This window comes from Varanus komodoensis, unplaced genomic scaffold (assembly GCF_004798865.1).
Source record: "Varanus komodoensis strain SLA01 unplaced genomic scaffold, ASM479886v1 scaffold37, whole genome shotgun sequence".
NCBI lineage: Eukaryota > Metazoa > Chordata > Lepidosauria > Squamata > Varanidae > Varanus > Varanus komodoensis.
Genome location: NW_025335889.1, coordinates 7,466,851 through 7,488,469, shown reverse-complemented (window position 1 = coordinate 7,488,469; position 21,619 = coordinate 7,466,851). Strand labels below are relative to the sequence as shown.

Sequence of the window (21,619 nt, the reverse complement as noted above, 5' to 3'; positions counted from 1 at the left end):
GGAAATTTTCCCCAGAGAGTGAGAGGATTGATAATTTTTTTTCAATAAATATGCTAACATTAGTATTTTGCCTAAGCCATCTAACTTCCTAAAAAAAAAAAAAAAAAAAAGCAAGCTGACCTAACTTCTGGTTCTAAAAGCAGATGTCCCCTCAAAACCCATTTCCAGTCTGGAAGTATCTACTGCTGACATTCCTTACAGTAGAAGTCAGATTGTAGAATATGACAGCCAACAGATGTATCAACACTACAATTCCCCATCAACTCCAGATGGCAGGGTGATGGGATTTCTGATCTGCACCTCTGCAGCACAATATGCTGGGGAAAGCTAAATACAACATTTCTCTCCTCTGCTTTGTTCTATCATCTGCCTCCCCATCAATTCATTTTGCCCCTGTCTAGGTCAACAGCTGCACACACTGTACTCCCACTACCACCTCCTTGTCCCTAAGCATTCTACCACCATTCCTTCCCCCAAGCCCAGTAAAAGGTATACTCAATGTGGGAGAGCCTCGTGCAAGGTATCACATGCACATGAACGTTCAAGGTGACATTACAAAGAAACAAAACACTGGATGGCCGTTGAGCAAATTCCCACAACTACTTTTGAGATGGAAGCAGAATTCCCAAAATTCAAGTGGAACTTCTCTTCAGATTACATTTTTTTTCTTTTTTTTCCCTTAACATGACACTTCCTAGTAAATTATTTCATTCTTCTCTTCCACTCAAGCCTGCCTAAGGTTCACCAAAAGTGGCCCTTTAAAGACACAGACTAAGAAGCTGAGCAAGTTACATCTGAACACAAGCAAAAGGGCAAAGGGCAATTTCCTACAAGCAATTTTGTGGTAACAGAGCTGCCCAATACTCACTCCCCCTGTTGTTTCCCACTATACAGATGATGCAATAGTCTGATGAACGCCCAATCATACGCTAGCATCCCAAAATAATGTTAGAGCAGCCATGCTCAGTGCCTGATCCTGCCTAATCTTGGAAGCTAGGTGGGGCTGAAATCTGGATTGGTGACTGAAATGTTGTGAACCACCCGGAGCGCTTTGACTATGGGGCAGTACAGAAATGTAATGCAATAATAATGGTGGTGGTGGTGGTGGACCAAAGGTCTACCATCAGCGTCCTTTAGGAAAGTTTGCAAGAAATCTTTGGAAAAGTGAGAGCAAATGTCTTGCAGATTTTTTTCTTAAAAACAAAACAAAACACCATCACCAGCCAATGGAACGGAATGACACACCATGAAGCCATGCATAAAAAAAAAAAAACTTCACTAACATACAACATCTCTCCTTCCCAATTAGCAGTGACAAAACAGAATATGGATAAACTTGATCCATCATGCCATAAACTTAAATCAATACTACTTGACCCTTGGAAATGCAAGCAATATACCTTTCCTCCAATTGGTGGCCCTGCAGAAAATTCAGAAGTGGAATTCCTTCCAAATGACTTAAATGGAACATGCATCAAGCACATATTCAACTAGTCATGCAGGTCTTTGTTTCTACAATCCAACTACTAAAGAGATTTGACTCTCCTGAGTGCATGAAACCTAACCAGATCACAGCCCAAGGCAGAATGTCAGAGGCCATAATGTGCCTCCATATGGAGACCTTCATAAGCTGCTTTAAAAGCACCAAAGTGTTAAGTGACAAACAGAGGATTAGGCCTTTAGGTGGGGAATAAGCACACCACTTTTCAGGAGTCGGCTATCTGTATTTATACTCCAAGCAATCTACCAGCAGATGGAGATAAGGTGTGAAACAGGAAAGGCCACTGGCTAGAAAAATCAATATGTCTGATATTCACTGCTGTGCTTTGGATAAGGCTGGGTGAGAAACATGAAATTCATGTTTCAATGTGAACTTACCAAATTCACACTTCCAGAACCTAAACAGAAAGCAATTTATTGCTGACATCTGTTCATTTCCAAAGTTTGTGATGCTGTTGTGCAAAAAAATGTACACAAAAATACTTGTATTTCAAAACATCTGCAGAAATGCACATAAAATGCTTGATTTTAATAAAGGAAGAATGCATACATTTGTAGATGTAAGACACAAAAATATGTACCTTTGAGGAAAATGCATTAAAAATTGCAGATTTTCAAAAGCATGCATGAAAATGCAGATGCCCCTTAGATGCCCCTTAGACACATGCACGCCCTCCCTCCCTCCCTCCCTCTACAAAAACAATGCAATTCAATGTCAAATTCAGCCAGAATAAACTTAGTATTGGAAAAAGGAACAATTGAGCTTGAGGGACTCGCCCATCCTTCCATCTGGCAGCCACAACTACTAAGAGCCAATTCCCAAATAGTAGATGATTAAATTTACTTATAAAGTTCCCAGATGGCTCAATCAAATTTAATTGAGGTGTGGTAAGATTTTACACTCACAGTTTCACTCGTAAGGAGAGTTGTTAGAGAGATAAGAGGTTCCAGACTTTCATGTAGAGACCCGTTGGGATGTATATGCTTCTGATTCCCTGCCAGTAACCACTTAGGGGAGGGGAGGGTCATTTCTTTCAGCTTGAGGGCTAAATTCAGTTTTGAAGAAGCTCTCAGGGACTGCATTCCACTGGCTAGTAGAGGCAAAGGGGCATGGTTAAAATTCCAAAAGCTGCCAGCATCTTGTAGCTTAAAGCTCGTTTCCCATAATTAAGGTATTTCAATCTTTGCAAATGGGGAGGGGGGAGAGAAGGAGCACAACAGCTGGAAAGCCACTAAATGATGGGCAGCCACAGAGAAAAGGAGTGGTCAGGAAAGGGTGTGTGGCCATCTGGAGACCTCACAAGAACCATATACATTGCAGTGTACTGATATGATGTGGAAGTCTTAAAATGGCAGGTGGATATTTCCAGACTACCTCTTGAGGTTATCCTTTGGGAACTGCACTTATTCCTTAGGCTAGACAAACATTCATTCAATTTCCAACAATCTCTATTTTAGATCAAATCAAGACAGAGCTTTTCCCAGAAGCAAAAAAGGACAGAATCGAGGCTGTCATTCCATGGACAAATCATGAGAAGGCAAGACTCCCCACAGAAGACAATCATGTTAGAGAAAGCCAAAGGTAGAAGATGAAAGGGTTAGGGTTTATTATTATTAATAGTGTGATGTGTCATTATTCTACTGATTAAATATGCCCACACATGAGAGGTCTGGGTGGTAGGACTACCTTTTAAAGATGGTTTGGAAGTTTCAGCAAGTGTAGAATGAAGTTATTGAACTGCTTGTGAAGGTTAGGTGACTGGAGCATGGAACAGTGATTTTGTACCAGCTGCCGGTGTGCTTCCACTCACTGCACCAACAGTTCTTCAGATAGACCAGTTGCAATGCACAAAGAGCTCTAAAACATAAGCAACAGAACTTTGAATTGAGACTAGAAATGAATCGGAAGCAAGTGCAGTTCCCCAGGTTCTGGTAATATATAGATGTTCCCAGCCTAGCAACCATATTTCAAACTGCAGACATGTTCAGAACCAATTTCTCTTTTCCTATTTTCAAAACGTTTAAAACAAATACATATTCACAAATCCTCATCAGGAAACAACACACACTAATGAAATCATTTTTTCCATAAAGCAGTGCATTGTTTTGTTCCCTTTATTTTGTTGTTTTGTCAGCTTACATAGATACTCAATTGCCCCAACTTTACTAATCCAATCAATGGGGGGGCATCCTCCCATTTAGAAGCTAAACATCCCGGGCAAGTACTAAACTATATGTAACCATTTATATATCACCTAAAACCAAACCCTCTACATAACAAAACAAAGCTACTTTGAGTCCAACTGCCATTGTATAAAGCTGTATCCAACACCAGTCTAAGTTATTCAATTCTGTAGGTTTAAAACAGAATTAACACTGAATATGATCCATATTTGTCATATCCTTTCCCAATCTGCATGCCCATAAGACATTCAAAACCATTTTCTAATATAGCTTCATGCACAGTGGTTTACAGCAGTCTATCAGAGGTTTTTAAAGCATGGATAACTGAGATTGGGCTATTTCCATGCAGGAGATATTGAAAAGGTATACCAGACTAAATGAACAGAACATATTCTGGGGCACTTGGACCTCCAGTTAGGATCCTAGATAAGTTGTTCTAGGATCCAGCCTGTAAGCCTGCTTTTTCAGAAGAAATACAACACAAAGTTTGTGCCTCACTATCAAGCTATGGTTCCTACCTTCATTGGGGTACAGATACACAAAAGATTCCTTCAACTCCAGTTCAGCACATCGGTGCAAAACAGCAGCATATTGAGTGCCTAGAAGAAGTCATCAATTCCCACCAACCCTATGTGTATGTATCCTACAAGACTCAATAATTGAAGGCAGCTTAGCAGATTGCTTAGCTCACAAATGTTCAGTGGTTATTCCACATGAACAGGAGACCACTAGAGTCTGCAGAACCTTACTGCATGGTCAGTACAAAGGCTAAGAAAATCCCTGTGGTGTTCTTTGTTTATTTTTTTGGTGGCCACCCAGACACAGAAGAAAAGAGATACGTAAAATAAGAGTAATTTAGTCATTGCTATACAACAGCAAAAGACAACCACTTTATATAAATATTATCAAAAAGCAATCTTACCTCCAGCTCTCTGTGGATTTGAAAGAGAGAGCAAGTTTTGGTTTCTCTGGGAATTAAATGCCACCCTACAAGTTTGTTCTTTGGATGACAGCCAGTTTCTTTGGTGTGGGAAGAATGTGTCTCTTCAAAAGCAGATGAACCGGTATGAGGAGAGCACTAGCTACCTCTCTTGAAAGCTTAACTTCTCACCTAGTCAAAGACAATTTTGTTGAAATGCACTCACAAGAACTACTGTGATGAATATTGAGGGCGTCCTCTTAACAAAACGTATGGTCCCTTTCTTACTTTGGACCTATTTATGCTGAGATCAATGTGTGTTTTTTCAAAAAGCAAACCATCCAAGTTGCTGAAGAAAATCTGTGTGACGAAAATGCTTCTGTTGAAGTTAATATGCAGGGCTGCCCCACCTCTGCTGGGTCCTCAAGATCAACTGCTTGCACAAGCAGAAGCGTTACTGCTTAAATAAACAAACAAATCCCAGAAACAAGCAAAGATGCTACTTCCAGAGTAGGGCGGGTCAACAGAGCTGCCTCATGTGAGTGTCACTAACATGCCCCATTCCAGAAATGAGCATCTGGTTTACTTTCAGATGTGTCAAAGTCCTGCTGTGTAATGTCTTGCTACTGTGCAGGCACAGTTAAGATGAAATAGACATGGCCCCCTTTCTTTTTTAGACACATACACTGCCTTTAAAAGGTATTTCCATCAGTTATAAACTTAAAATAGCAATTTCAATCCAAAACACAAAATAATTAAAATTAATCAATAAAACATACCAAAAGCCCAAGCAATACTATGATATTACAAAAAGATGGTGGGTCCTCCACTTCACAAGCAAGTCAAATCCATTTTTAAAACTTGCCTTCTAAAGAGCTCTGAGGATTTCAAAAGCCTGCACACTGTTGTGGTATTTTGGTTGGCCTAATAACCAGCATGACAGAATACTATGATGCCTAATTATGAGACTGCTTCTGCAAACAGTTCTAAAGATTTCTTTGTACTTTTACAAAGCTTTGGGTTTCCTAAACTCATTGATATCTTCCCCATGTGCATGCCAAGTTCTATTTTGGCTATCTACAAATTCCTAGTCAGAGAACCATATTTTCTGTTTGCATATATGATACAGCTTCAAAGTACTAACAGAGAGAGGGCATCGTGATTGCATTATGACTTCATTCAACTGCACCGGTTCCTGGTCCACCCCCACCCCAATGCTGGTCTTGATCTTTAAGGCTTCTCACAGCTTGGGGATGGGGTACCTGGACAGTTGCTTATCTTCACAAGTGCCTTCCTGTATTCTAATCCTGCCTTCTAAACTATAGGCAGCAGGCATACATATGATGTTAACAGAGACAGGCTTTTTGCTAGTGGTACCCCAAGAAAGGCTCCTTTGAAAAGGCTGGACCCTACTTCCCACTCTGACATGAAGCTCACTGGGTAACTTCAGACTACTATTATCAGGCTAACCCACCTCACATGGTTGTTGCGAAGATAAAATGGGCAGGAGGAAAACCATATTGACTGCCTTGGGCTCCACAGAGAAAAGGCAAATTATAAATGTAACTAGCACATGTCTTTCCAGCTCCATGCAAAGACCTTTTTTATTTTCCTCTGCTTCTTAACTTTTTATTATCTGTCTTATTCTGCCTTGCATAAGTTAATACAGCCTTCATATATCTAGTTGCTATTTTTAGTTGATATAATTATTTTGCATATTGTAATGTATTATTGTAAGCTGCTGAGATAATTTGAAGTTCAGGGTATAAATCACCCTAAAAGAGTAAAAAAGATCACATGACTTGACTGTTGTGCTGATCAAGATTCCCCCCGCCCCCTCTGGTTCCCATGGGGCCTAAAATATCAGAGAGCTGGCCCACAATGGCTCAGAACAAAGCCAGCTCTCTGGAACTCCCCAACCTTTACAAATTAGACAAGCATCAACCCTCCTGGGTTTTTGGCACCAAGGGAAAACTTTCATGTTCCAACAAGCTTCCCCAAAACAGCAATCTTTCTTCCTGGTGATCATGCTTTTGCCTCTTTCAAGTTTTATGGAATATTTATGCATATTTTATTATGCTTTATACTGTATTTTTTGTAAACAGGTTAGACATTTCCTTTTAATATAAGCAATTCATAAGAGTTGGTAAATAATTCTCGATTTGTTCATTCCTACATTGCAAGAACATCTTCAATAGGCTCCCTTTAAGGAATGGATCAGATACACATCCCACCCAAGAGCACACCTTCAGAACAATGAAGGTGATGCCTGGAACATATGTGACAACAATAATCGCACAAACCATACCAGGAAAAACATGTGCATAAATATGCTCTTATCATATGAAGGTCAGTGTTGCAATTCTAGTTTGTTTATATAAAACATAATAATCACTGGATCCAGGCCAGTCATTGTCTTCACTTATGTCTTTAGAAGCCAGATCACCACCACCTATACAACCAATATTCTTTCTGCACCTGGATGGCATGAGTGTTAATGTATAATCAATCTAATAATAAATGTTTCAAGATATTTATCTAAGTTCACAGCTGTCATGCTCTGAAGCCAAACTTTGTTTCCTGGTTTCCTAAATGCCTCCTTTTTATTTTTTTTTCCCCTTTGGCCTCATTTGCTGCTATGTACTGATTTTCTTTCCAAGTAAACATAATGGAAGAAGGCATTCTTTTATCCAATATTTCTATTTACTTTACTTAATCTGTTTACTTAATCTGGTTGCTCAGGCAATAAAGCACTTGGCCATTAATGATGCTCAGGATTCATGAGCATCATTATCTGTTTTACTGTTGTTACCACTGTCCTATTCTCAAAACCACAGACACACTCCAGTGATGTGAAAAAATGTGCAGCAAAACAAGTAATATGATCAGGAATAGTTTCACAAGGCTTCTGGGTAAAAGAAGAAGATATTCACACACACCCCAGTCCACTCTATCACAGCCTCATTATACATCAATAGAAAATCAGGATCATCCTCATTTGTACATACTTAGAAGGAAATCCAACATATGTTTGTGCATGGAGCAACAGCTGTGCTCTTCATTAGAATTCATTGCCTCTGTTCATACCTTCTGTTCCAATATAAGCATATTCTATTGGTTTATAAAATAATGTACACATTTTGTCATGTGTTATAGTAATACAATCTATGTTTCTCTCCCTATAAGCACATTTATTCTGGAAACAAATACCTCCCCAATTTCTAAAATTCAGAAATCAGCTAATTTATTATTAACATCTATGGACCAACTTATTTGCAAGCATAACCAAGGAAATGAACAGTTCAAAACAATAAACAGTTAAAACCATTTTTAAAAAAACAGTAAAATATAAATATGCAAAAGACTAGATTAAGAAAATTTATCCACACACCATTCTTAAAAGCCAAGAGAGCTGGAGTCAAACATCTCTGAAAGTCCAACACAGGCATCAACAGGTAACAGTGCCATTGATTATTATTTATTTCATTTCTAAACTGACCAGTAGTCAAAGCACTCTAGGAGGCAGCAATTCATAAATCCAATAATAATAAATTAAATACACTAAGAGTATCCAAATAGAATAAATTACAGCATAACATTCAATACAGAAAATCTAAATTTAAACAACTGAAACTGTTTCAATAAAAACTAGACCTGTTAAAACAGGTGTGCCAACTAGCAACTTAGCTGCCGCATATATACAAACTAAAGTTTCCAGGCACCTGACAGGAGTAGTCCCATATTAGGAACATTACCATAGTCTTATCATGAATAACAGTTGCCAAGTCAAATACATTCAGGAAGAGCCACAGATTCGGGCTCCAAGTGCCAATGCATTCCTTGTCACTGCCACCTCCTGAAAATGTAGGAACAGGGTAGGATGAAGGGGCACTCTCAGGGGAAGGACAACCCCCTCTAGAATGGGTCAACTCCTAAAATCAGAATCAGGCTTTCTACTGACCTTCATTAAGTATTCATTAGTACTTCATTCTAGTTCGCCTTCATCCAGCCCAGGAAATAGTCAAAGGTTCTGACTGCTTCCTTTAGTGTGTGACAGAGAAATAGAGCTAAAAGTTATTAGCAAACTTTATGGTTCCAAATGACCTCTCCCAGTGGTTCCACGTAAGTATTAATATGGGAAGAAAGCCAGAATCCAGTGAGACACCAATGACCAACCCTTGTAGAGTTGCGCTTACATTTTTCATATTACTCTTACTCTTAAGTATTTTATGCTTTTATATTTTGTGAGTGATCTACCAAAGAGCTTCAGCTAAAAGGAGGCAATGAAGGTTAATAGAGAATTAGTCTCCCAACATCACTTTCTGAGCATGACTTGACAGAAACGACTGAATGGCTACAAGACAGCACTTCTAAGACGCAGACCTGCCAGGTCTGGCCAGAACAATGCCATAGCTGATGGCATCAAAACCTGCCAAAATGTTCAGAAGAAATAATACAGTGACAGCCCTCCTAATTAGTTCCTGGAGCAAGTCATCCAGTAAAGCAACCAAGCAGCCCCAGTCCCACATCTGGTCCAAAAGCGCAAATGACATAGGCACAGAATCAGGCTCTTCCAAATGGATTCTCTGTCAGTGCATCGGGTAGGTCAGAAGTGCTTGTGGACAAACAGGTTTAAGAACATCTTGAGTCCAGATGTACACTGTATTCCAACAGACAGCATATTACTTTCAAACCAAGATAAAGAAGAGCAGGATGGGTTCAAGGCTTGGGCTCTTTCATAGAAGAAGTGACCCTGGGCCAGGCCCTTAGAGACTGTTTCCATGTAGCCCCCACCCAATTCTGCCAGATGGAGAATTTCTGGAGAGACATTATGTCATGTTGTACTTTAAACTGAAGGTGCACACACACACGCACGCGCGCACACAAAACACTTTCTAAGTCCAAGCAGCTGCTTTTTAGATCAGCTGTGAAGGATGTATACACACCAGCCCCACTCCCTGATTCCTACACAAAAGGACAGGATTTCCTTTGACTGTGCTACCGGTATTATTTGAAATGCCAACTCTCAGAAATTCAGGTTGGCTGGGAAAATACATCTTTAAGTCAATCTAGTTCTTTGTTATTTTTACCCATCCCTCCCCAAAAAGGATATCCTTCCAGTTCCATGATATATGGACACCACCTGCTTAAGAGGGCTTACTCTACGCTTTAGCCAAGTAAAAACAACTTACTTCTTGCCTCAGGCTCAGTTCAAAGATTAATGTTATTATAAATGACAACAACTCTACTAAAAGTATCCAGGGTGGCATACACCATAATCATAAGCCCTAATAGAATCAGTGAAAGGTACAAATGCAACCAATTTCTAAACAAAAAAGAACCAACACTTTAAAAATCCTCTATCAGGAGAGGTACTATATGAAAAACTGCTGTGCTGCAGGGCCTCTTCACAGATATTAATCTAACCGTATACACTGCTAACAGCAAGACAGATTAAGGAGGATGGAGATGTACCCAATTAAGAGCTGGATCATACCATACACCACTTGATGATTCTCAAAGCAGTGAAGACTCTATTGCATTTTAAGTTGACAGTAAACAATATGGAAGATTTATTCAGACCATGCAGTGGCACACATATGCAGGTTATCATTTAATGCTGCATTCGCTGGGTGATATGCACTTTTATGTGAAACGAACTAGTCTAAAGCACATCAAGAATGAACAAAAGCACATAGCTCCCTGCACCAAAATGACTAACCACCTTGGTAGGCCTTCTGTTTGCCTGGTGTGTCTCTTTACTGCCATTTCTCATGGCCAACCAAATCTGGTGCATGAGGGTGTGTGCACAGACCCTGTTCTGCATAATTATTATTTTTTTATTATTATTAGAACATTTCTATGCCGCCCCTTGCCGAAGCCTCGGGGCGGCTTACAACACAATAAGATACATTGAAATACAATAGAACATAATAAATTACCATTAAATACAAAAATACAAAAAATACACTGAGATACAATAATATAAAATTAAAATTAACAGCATAATATAAGTAAATAAAGAATATAGGAGGAGAAAAGAGAAGGAAGAAGAAGTTGCCCTGGCCAGATCATATATTTTAACAATTAAAATGATGTTTAAATAAAAAGGTCTTTACCTGGCACCGAAAAACCAGTAACGACGGTGCCAGGCGGACCTCTTTGGGGAGTGAATTCCATAGGTTGGGTGCCACCGCAGAGAAAGCCCTCCTCCGAGTACTTACTCTCCTAATTTCTTTCACTCAGCTGTATTTCAGTTATAAAGTGATTCTGGTTGAAGAAGCCAACTGCACACTTGAAAGAGAAAAACCTATTTCCCAACGAGACACATCATCATGAAACGCACATAACAAACAGCCTCAAGACAAGGCACTGGTTTTAATGCAGCTTTAACTCTTCATGTCTCCAAATCTGGGTGCTTATTTCTACTAAAAATAGCTATTGGAAAAGATGCTGGGGGGTGACTTAAATCTGTTTACTTTACATTGGTGTCCTGTGGGTACCAAGTGGTTTTGTTTCTTTTTACTCTAGAGTAGTTGAAGGAGGCCTGATCTGGATTAAGACCATGCTGGGGAGGTGGGGGAGAGTGCTCCATGCATCTACTTGACCATAACAGAAAAGAAACTCATATCTGCTAGAGACAGTTTTACAGTAATGTCTGTTGTGGTCCTTAAGAGTCACATTTACAGTCACTAGCAAGATTCTTGCCCCTGACAAGGTAAAACTCTTAATTTCCTGGGGAAATGTAAGGGACCTTAAACTAGTTTAATAGCTGATGTGCTGTAGCAATATAGCATGCCTTGTGAATCAGAAATGACTTCTGATCACAGCTCGCTTTCCCAGTCTCAGTCTTCACAGGTCTGTCCCTCTAATATGTCCCAGTGTTCTACTAAGGACATGTATATATTTAGCCAGAAAAAGGCTTTTAAATCCCAGCATTCTCTAGCTAGCTTTGCTGCAAAGGGATGCTGAGAGCTGTAGATCATTTGTCTGTCTAACCATACATAAGACTGCACTTAACATTTCCCTTCTTATTCACTCATTTAATTTCCCAGTAGAGGGAGTGGTGAAGCACTGCTGGTTGAGATTTTAGCCACCATTTGGCTGCTTACACAGGATCACTCCATACACTCAGGTGATATCTATCAAATGATGAGCTGGTCAAGGTAGCAGTGAATTAACATGGTATTCAGATGAAGTGACCAACCTCCCAAGACAGCCATCACTCAACAAAGCGTGGTTGTGTTTAATGGCTGTCATGAGATAGGTACAATTGTCATGTGAAAATCCCAACTGAGAGAATGGGGACATATTAGCCATTAGCCGAAATCTCTGGCTGGGTGCATCACACATTCTGAATCACAAACAGCAGCAGAGACTCAGGCAGCCACACAAAAGAGACAATAATATGCTCCTGTGGCATATTCCAGAGTTGAGCACGATAAAAGAAAACAGGGCATGGCTTGAGTACAGATGGAATGAGATTCACAGGGCAGCAAGAAAGGAGAGGACCTTCTGTTGGGAATGAAAGAAGCAACTATTCTTGGCACAGTTTCCAGATTCAGGGTAGGACTGACTCTTTGAGGATGAGGATGAGGCCTGGGAAATGTGGTGTATGGAGAAAGAGATAACAGAGGAAGAAGAGTTTGTCTCAAGGCTGTCATCTTGATGTATTCAGGCAGGCCTTGGGAAGCGTTGGGAGGGGAGCAAGAGAAGTCTGGGCCGATCCCTGACCCCATGACACAGCCTCAGGAGAGAAGGGCTAGCCAACCAAATGACCCACATAGATCTAGGAGGTTTGTCCATCTGCACAGGGGTACATCCAAAGGGGAGAGGCCCAGTGTTACTGAAAAGGAGGGTTCTCAGAAATAGTCACTATAGTATGAGTTCAGCAAACTGCTCTGTGTGTACTCAGACACTCTTCCCTTGTTGGCTTTCTAGATTATAATGAAAATCCAGATATTTTGTCAAAGAGTTGCCTGCTGTTTGAGAGAGAGAAGGAGGGAACCGAGCTCCCAAGACCTTCCTAGTGGTGACCCCTGGGTTATGGTATGACCTCTGCACTGAGGTCTGCCTTATACCGACAATGTCTTCTTTTTGCAGCCAGATTAAGAGCGCCTCACACCCAGGCATTAAATAGTATTTAGTGGAATATGATTAAGGATTTATATCAGCTACCTTTTAACACATTTAGTATTTTTATTTCAGTTGTTTTAAGCTGTGTAAATTGTTTCAGATTCTGCATACCAAAATTATATGTTGTATTTCATTATCTATATTTATAGTTTGTAGTGTTATGAATTGTTGTGAACCACCCAGAGAGCTTCGGGTAAAATAAATAAATGAAATAAAACAATGCACTTCAGCTTTGCCACATTTGGAAGGCCAGATGCTGCAATCTGCATTATTCATTCATATATTTAAATCACACTCTATATGAAAGCTCATTTTACAAGTGCTGAAATTGAGACCACTTAAGAAACAACAATGACAGTCAACTTTTATGGAGTGGGAGGAGGTTTCTCCCAATTTTTATCCTAACTCAGAACCATACTTAAGATGTTTAACAACAGTTTCTGAATTAACACAGCATTTTTATGTATTTAATTTATAAGCATAAGCAATCAAAATTGTATGAAAAATATAGGAGCCAAAATTACCCTACACCCATCAGACCCCAGGTTTTGAAAGTTTGCCCGATTAATCTTACAGGGCTTTGGAAGGGTATTCAAGATTAATCTTTGATGAACATGTAGAGAGGTAGGGAGTAGGGAGTTACCAGCTTCTCTCATTTGATATGCATGCAAACCTACACAACTTGTGATCCATCAAAGACAAATACAGTCCAGCACTGCAATTACTTGGAGTCCTCAAAACCCATCCTTTCCCATCCAATGTGAAGTTCCACCTAGGTGGTCAGACCAGAACATATGCTGACCCTCTGATTAGTTAGCTAATGCCTGTGCCTGACCTGATGGTTTCCAAGTTCCATACACTATTAAATACAGCAGCTTCCCTAACCTGGTGTCCTCAACATGTTTTCACATGTGTTGCAAACCACTTCTAGAAGGATAGAACACAGCTTAAGAACAGGCTAAGTTTAACCCTTTTAGCTCTATGGAGTTGTTTGTCACCAAAATTGGGTGACAAACCAATTTCTTTCCTCCACCCAAAAAATGCACAACACCCAGCAGAGTGTGAAGTTGCCAGTCCCATATTTACATGTTAGCATCCAAATTACAGAAAGATCTTTCTAAATTATGGGAAAGCATCCTTTGTAGTTACATTCTCCAAAGCTTATACCTGACATCTGTTCATATCAACAGCTTTCTGGATATGTGCAACAAGCAATCTTGTAAGAGCTATGTAAACATTTGGCACAAGACTTGTTTGCATTTTTTTCTCCAAGGGTAGGAAAATATTTCTTTTCAAATACGTAGATCTACAATATCTGAACAAACATGACTGGTCTTCGATAGAATAGCTTTACAAAGTGTAACAGAATACCTCTCAATTAAGGAGGTTCTGTGGGAGTGACAAGGAATTGCATCCCAGATCAACAACCTATCAGGCCAGGCCAAGGTATTTTGCTTCTCGAGCTGAAGAACAAAATGGCACACAAACACAAACCTGTGAGAAAACCACGTTCCTTGATCCAACTTTCCCTTAAAAATAGATGTGTGGATTTATGTTTCTAGTTTCTATTTCATGGCCTGTGGAACTTCCTGCTAGAACAACACAGAGTTCCACAAGTGGGCACTTTTCCATGGCTGTCAGTTCTATTGGAATATTTAAAAACCATCTAGTAACTTAGCAAAATACACTAGGTGTAAAATGGGCATCCATGCTAGAAACCTTATAAACTATACCACATTAAATAAGATTACTTATTAAAGGACTATCTTGAACATCAGAGAATATTGTTATTTATCCTAGGATTTCAGAAAGTACTTAATGACGATTATGAAGGATACCACCCTTGGGTGATGCTAAAGAGTGGTGCCAAAGGACATCACCCATATGACACCCATTCAGTGCAGGTTTGGGAACCAGGTCCTTTGGTGGGGGCAAGGACAATTATAACAACTTTTTATTGTTTGTTCTATTAATGTCCTGTTAATCTTTCTGTATTTTATTGTAAATTGCCTAGAAAGCTCTCTGGGCTATGGGGTGGTAAATAAATGTAATAAACAAATAAACAATAAGTTGGGAGTCCCAGACCTGCTGCCCTCACTCCCCACTCTTACTTTGCCTAATGGTAGGGCCAACCATGAGAAAGTAAACCATTTTAATGTGTGTAGGGGGCATCCAACCAGGCATACCAGCCCCACCCCTAACATCCCTGGCACCACCAAGTTGAGCAGAAAAGATCTGAGAAAGACTTCTATGCGAATTTCCCTGAAACACATAGAATCCTCTGTGAGATTGGGAACTTTGCTAAGTAAGATTGTGTGGAAGCTTCTATGCACCTTCAGCCCAACACCTGTAAAAACCCTTTCTAGACTTTTGCTACTCAGTGCGGGCAAGGTAGGGATGTGGACATTAGGGGAGGGGTACTAGACAGCCCTATACTCCCACCATGCATTATGGTTCCTTGTTCAGGCAATACGCCTCCAGTATATACAGTATTACTTGGCTTTCCAAGCCATAGGGGGGGAAATTGTGTCATAGCAAAATATTTTATTTCTGTTAGGATGCGATGAACCAAAGCTTCTATTTTCTTTAAGAATGTTTTTACACTTCAAGGTTACAGAGAATCCATATTTGTACATTCTCTGACCTTCACAAACAAAATTCATCAAACCAAAACATAAGAATCATAGCAGAAATCAGCCACTAGAGGGCGAGGTTGTCACAACTTCATCAGTTAGGCTGCTGCAACAAAAACAGCTGTATCAACTCAATCTTTGAGGTGCCATCTGATTCATCAAGTTAGATTACAGATTCAGCATAAGTTGAGTATAGGTTGTTGTTGACCTGTCAGTTGTTGTAGAATTATTGGTTGCTACATTATGTGAATTCAGCTGAGCTAACAATCTATGCTCTCTTAATGCACAGTTAATAAACTGACAACAACCTATGAGTTTGCTTCATGGTTTGTTCATGGTTAACAAACCATGGTTTCTTAGCACAGCTGGGTCCGCACAGCACAGCAACCAACAATCTGACAACATTCAGTGGCAAGGCAACCCAAATGAATCCTTCCTTTGTTGCTGTCTGAAGCACACAGAGGCAGGAAATTAAGGTCAGTCAGAATAATCAAATGGCCTGGGAGCTGGAAGAATTAAAAGGCAGTTGTGGAATACAAACAAAAGTAGCCTTCTGTGCCTTCCACTGAAAATCCAAATAGTACCTTATACTGATTTAAAAATAGCAATTAAATGCCCCCTTCCTGATCTTTAACCACGCTCTGTGGGATGATATGTCATCCTACCTAGAAGTAGGCCACCCTGTGGTCAAAGTAACATCACAGCCTTCATTAGGTGGAACATTTACTGCATCAATCCTATCAAACCTCTGCTCCCCTTCTCTCACTACTGCTGACTGCTGCCACTGCTTTTGCATCTTCCTTTGCCATTCACAGCAAAGCAAAAGCTGGAATCTCATTTCCAGACACCATGCATGTGTGGTAGCAAAAGAAATATGGTGGGAACAAAGCAATGCAGCCGCAAAAAGGGCAAGTGCTATTTTAGGATGCATTAATAGAAGTATTGCTTTCAAATCATGGGAAGTAATAGTTCCCCTATACTGTTCCCTAGTCAGGACTCACCTGGAATACTTTGACCAGTTCTGGGCACCAAGATATTAAAAAGTTACAGAACAATTAGAAAGGGTTCAGAGGTGGTCAACAAATATGATCCAGGGTTTGGAAACATTGCCCTGCGAGGACAGACTGAGAGAACTGGGAATGTCCAGCCTTGAGAAGAGAAGACTGAAGAGGGACATGATATTACTCTGTAAGTACCTCAAAGACTGTCACAAAGAAGAAGGTAAAGTTCTCTTCTTACTGATACCAGAGTGTAGGTCATGGAATAATCAACTCAAGTTGTGACAACCCAGTTTCAGGCTAGATATCAAGAAGTTTCTTCACACTCAGAGCAATACAACAGTGGAACCAGTTGCCTAGAGAGGTCAAGGGCTCTCCCACACCAGGGACATTCAAAGGGAAACTGGACAGCCACCTGAGTGATGGATTGATGTCCTATAGCAGCAGGGGGTGGACCCAATGGCCTTCTTGGCCCCTTCCAACTCTACTATTCTATGATTCTATAACTTGAGATAACAGCTCAGTAAAACAGATGGACTGGCAACCAGACAGCAGTTTATAGAGTAGGAGTGTGGAAGGAACTCATCTATATGTTTTGTTTTTTAATCTGAATGATTTTTACCCTGCTCTTTAGCCAAAAAAAAAAAAAAAAAAAAAAGCTGGATCAGCAATTAGACAGGCTCTGCCTTCCGACTTACAATCAAAAGATGCAACATAGAAAGATCAAGGAGAAAAGAGGGAAAAATACAAACACAGGCATTGGTTCTTAGTTTAAAAGTCCTGTTAAAGCCAGATGGAATGGAGGTCAATGAGAGCAGCCAAAAGGTGCTTGTCTATCAACACAGCTGATATTATGGTCTTGCTCCCCTTCTCTTCCTCACTTTATTACCCTGATGCAACTGTCCCAGCTTCCCTTCATTCCCTCTGAGCAATACCACAGGAGGATCCAGAATTCAGGCAATGGCCACCAAGGGTAGAAATAGAACAGTTGTGCCCATAATGCTAACAAAAAGCATAAATGCAACATGAACTGAGCAAGACCTTGCTGTCCTTCCTGTGATGTCCAAAACCTGTGGGAGCAGGCCCTCAAGTGCTCCTACTATGGGTGAAAACAGAAGAGGGAATTCTTCAGATACAGTAAGTCCCAACCTGGTGCTTTCCAGATGTTTCACATGCCACATTTCCAGACGGCACCAGTTTGGGAAAAGTTGCTCTAATGTGTGTGCTGGCTCTGACCTCACTCATCTCTTCCCCCTATACTAAGAGGTTCTTTGTGTTCAAAACTGTGCTCACAAAGATGGTCTAGTCACTTGACAATTTAGGTTGCCCTTTTCTGGTAAATCCTGTATGTCTCCCCTTTTTTTATTTGAAAAAGAAGACAGCAAATGACTGCAACTGGATGGTGCAACAAGCATTACAAGATCATGGTGCTGTTTACAAAATGACAGAATCAGACATCCTGGAGGAAGGATACAGGACATCCTGTGCTTTTACACTACTGGAGAAGTACCATAACATCGTTTCTGTTCACACAAGGCAGTTGCTCCTGCTTGAAAATGAGACACCATCTTGTTTAAGGAACTCAGAAACTTTTTATGAAGTTAGATCAAAACAAACCAGGTGTTCTTTAACTAGATGGCCTCTTGGCTCAAAGAAATGGGCCAGTTTTCACATAATGGGTACCCATGGCCTGTTTAGATGATATTTTGGCTTGTTTCTCCCCAGAACGCCGAGTTCAAATTTCATGGAGTGTTCTTGGGCTCTTTACCAAAAGGAAGTGGCCAAGAAGCCACATGCTTACATGCTGCACAGTCTCAACTGCCCCTGATTTAAAAACCCCTTGTGTTGCTGTTCTGTGTGAACTAAGTCTTGAATCTATAGTTTAATACCAAGTAATTATGACAGAATGATGGCCACCATCATGTAGACAGTGCACCTTGGCTAATACTATCAAAATGCCCAAATGGTGGAAATCTATATGAAGAAACGGAGACTCCAGGTAGTAGCCAGAGGCAGCAAAGGACAGAGCCTGTGTGATGGTGTGATTAGAGTGTATGACAGAGAACCCACGAGATCTGGGTCAGAGTCCACATCTGACCAGGAACCTCACTGGATGACTTTGGGCCAGTCATTCACTCTCAACCTAACCTACCTCACAGGACTGTTGTTATGAGGATAAAAAGATGGAGAGAAGAACCACATTGTGATTTCTTGCAAGGGGGAAAAAGGCAGCATGTAAGTGCAATGTAATAACAGTGGTGATAATAATAGCAAATGCTGCCCTCAAATATTTCCCCCTCTCCCAACTTTCACCCACTGATATTGAAGTCCTACATGCAGGGATGGCCTGAGAAAAAAAAGAACACAATGGGGCCTTCTCACATGCCATGACCAAGTGTTAGCTCGGAGGCAGACAACACAGTCTCTGATACATCCAATCCATTTTTCAAAAGATGTATATTCAAAAAATGAAATAGTACCTGCTGTGGCTTCAGCACACACACAAAAGATCCTTGTGCCACTATGGATGCCTTTAAAACACACTCACACACACGCACACTTTTCAACACCCATGGAAGAATGTAGTTGGGGCAGAGAGAGAATGGCTTACAGACTTCTCAAAATTGCCCACCCCAAGCTAATTGGTCAGGCAGCTGATTATTTTTTTCTTTTTGAAACTGACCATGTGTCAACATCCTGCACAGCACTTCATGACAGTAGGACAGCTCGGGGGCACACAGCAGGCTTCCAGGCAAACAGCGGTCCCCTTCACCACCTTGCTGCTGCATCCCAGCATCTGTCACCTGGGTCACAAACGCAGCCAACCATTCCGCAGAACTCAGCCAGAGCCATGAAGAACCTCAGGAATGCAAGGCACCTAACTGTACAGCTCCATTCCTCAACTTACCAAATATTCTGGTGCACGTATTTTTGGTCAAGAATTTGTGTGCATGTGTGCACACACAACAGCCAGATTAAGAGGGGAACACTTCCAATTTTGGAAGAGTTTGTAGCTGAAGCCTGCTAGGGCAATAATCTTTTTCCCTTTAAATGTGTTTCTCTGTAACTTGTGGGCTATAAATTGGGAATCACAGGATGAAGCTAAGACAGGACATCCTCCTGGACTTTTGGCTTGTTGCCAAAGGTAACAGACACAGGCAAAACTTGAGCTTGATTGATGGGACAGAGTGGTGAGGGAACAGATGTGCGATTTCGATTAAACCAGGCCAGAAAAAGCTTAAACATGCAAACAGTAAAACAGTCTAAGCATTTACAAGTGATCGTTTAAAATGAATTGTACTTAATACTCTAAAAACATAATAATTTGGTGTCAATTTTTCTCAATCCTCCAGCAAGAAAATCACTAGATGGCAATCATGAAGTTGCCCAGCCTATGCAGATAAGAATGTTTAGCCAAATTAATTCAGTGCAGGATCATGCTTTGTTCTTCTTCATCGTTTATAGTATTTTTATATACATTACACATAATAAAATCTATTACGACAGTGTACAATTTTTAAAACAAAGCAGTTAAAAACATAACAATTAAGCAACACTAAAACCATAAAAACAATCTTTAAGCCAAGTTCAAAGGACTGCATCGTAACCCTCTTCCTGAATGCAGAGAGAGAGAGAAAGCAAAAGGGAGGGGAGGGGAGCGATTCCTGTTCCAAAGGGAGTTTCTGTATACCAAAGTAATCGTTTTCTCATCAGCAAAGCATTCCTTTTAAATGCATTGCCTCTTAGCCTGAAGTAGTTGTCCTTTTGGTGCACAACTAGGAAGGCTTCAATGCAAACAAGAACAGCATGTGTTTCTTATAAGAAGGGGGAGCCGGAGGGAAAAGGCTATAACGGTCCGCTCATTCGCAAGCAAACACCCAATTATAACGCATTTGTCAGCTGACTGACACCACATTTGCTGGCAGATTAGTTTACAGAGGACAAAAGTTGGAGAAGAAACCCCTGCACGCCCCCTATTATGTCGGATTCCTTTCCAAAGTTTTATAGCTTCTCCGCTTTCAGCCTTTAAAAAGGGATGCAGTGTTGCACACAAGATCTTAATCTTGAATATTTCCCCATTTAAAATGTATATCCCACCTTTGCATGAATCATGCTCACGACATTAAATTTTTATACATGATTGCATAAAAATATCGGTAATTCAAGCTAAGATGAAACATAGCGGCAAAAGCTATAAAATGAAGCGCCTCCAATGCAACGCGCGTTTAGTCGTAAAGTCTGTCTCTGCAAATTCAATTGACTTTATTCAAGGACGGTACAAATCGTATGCTAAAATACTAACTCAAGAGTAAGTCCCACTTGAATACAGCGGTGCTTAGTTCTAGATAAACATGCATGGGACGGCACGGATCGCAAGCACTGGACTGTCTCCAACATTAGCCCTACTCAGAGTAAACCAACTGAATTCAACTGGACCGAAGTTAGTGATACGCTACTTCAGTCCCGTTCATTTCTATGGGGCTACTCCAGGTAGGTCTAGCCCTGGACACAACGCATTTCAGGTTTTCAATTTCGCCGCAATCGACCAGGTTAGGACAGCAAGACACCCAGAGCGTGACGCCCGGCGTGAGAAAGATCCCCTTGGGGAAAGGGACCAAAATAAAATAAAATAAGGGAAATTTCAACTAGGGGAGACCAGATCCACCCCATTTACTGCGCGCCCACCCCTAGTATCGGCGCCCCTTACACTCCTCATGCTACTTTTCTTAAGGGAAAATTAATAACACAGATTGAACCCCATCTCCGTGTTAAATCAAGTTCTCCGAAAACATTGTTTTAAAACCCCGTTTCCTCTCCTATCCCAGCTGCACGAAGAGGAAGCAACCTCTTGGTTTGCAGAACCAAAGATGCACACGTCCTTCCCACTAGAAGGAACATTGTTTCGCGCTGATCTTGGCAGCAAGACACTACTGACAATGGGGACTATTTCAAAAACAAAACCAAATAACCTTCTCCAGCAGCAACAGGAGCCGCCGCCAAAACGCAGGGCGCCTGTTGGTCCAAACCCCTGCGATAAAGCACACGGGAGCCGCAAAACGGATTCCCTTCCACGCACACCCCTCCCCACCGCCCGCTTCCTTCTATGCCCGCCGTCGTTGCCGCCTTGGGAAGCTCCTCCGCAGGAAGAACAAAGGGACCCCGTCCCACCTACCTGCTCTGCTTCTTCCTACGGGTGCGAACCGAGCTAGCGGGCTAGGCGAGCGAAGCAGCGCCGCTGCGCCTCCGGA

General features: G+C 41.0%; 1 protein-coding gene across 1 annotated transcript in view; it reads right to left on the bottom strand.

The window, feature by feature from the left end:
* ARHGAP40 (Rho GTPase activating protein 40) overlaps nucleotides 1-21,619 on the bottom strand; it is a 65,192-nt gene extending 43,573 nt beyond the window's left edge. Inside the window, exon 1 of the mRNA XM_044440332.1 lies at nucleotides 21,544-21,619. The gene's annotated coding sequence lies outside the window, so the exon portion shown is untranslated. The remainder of the gene's footprint in view (nucleotides 1-21,543) is intronic.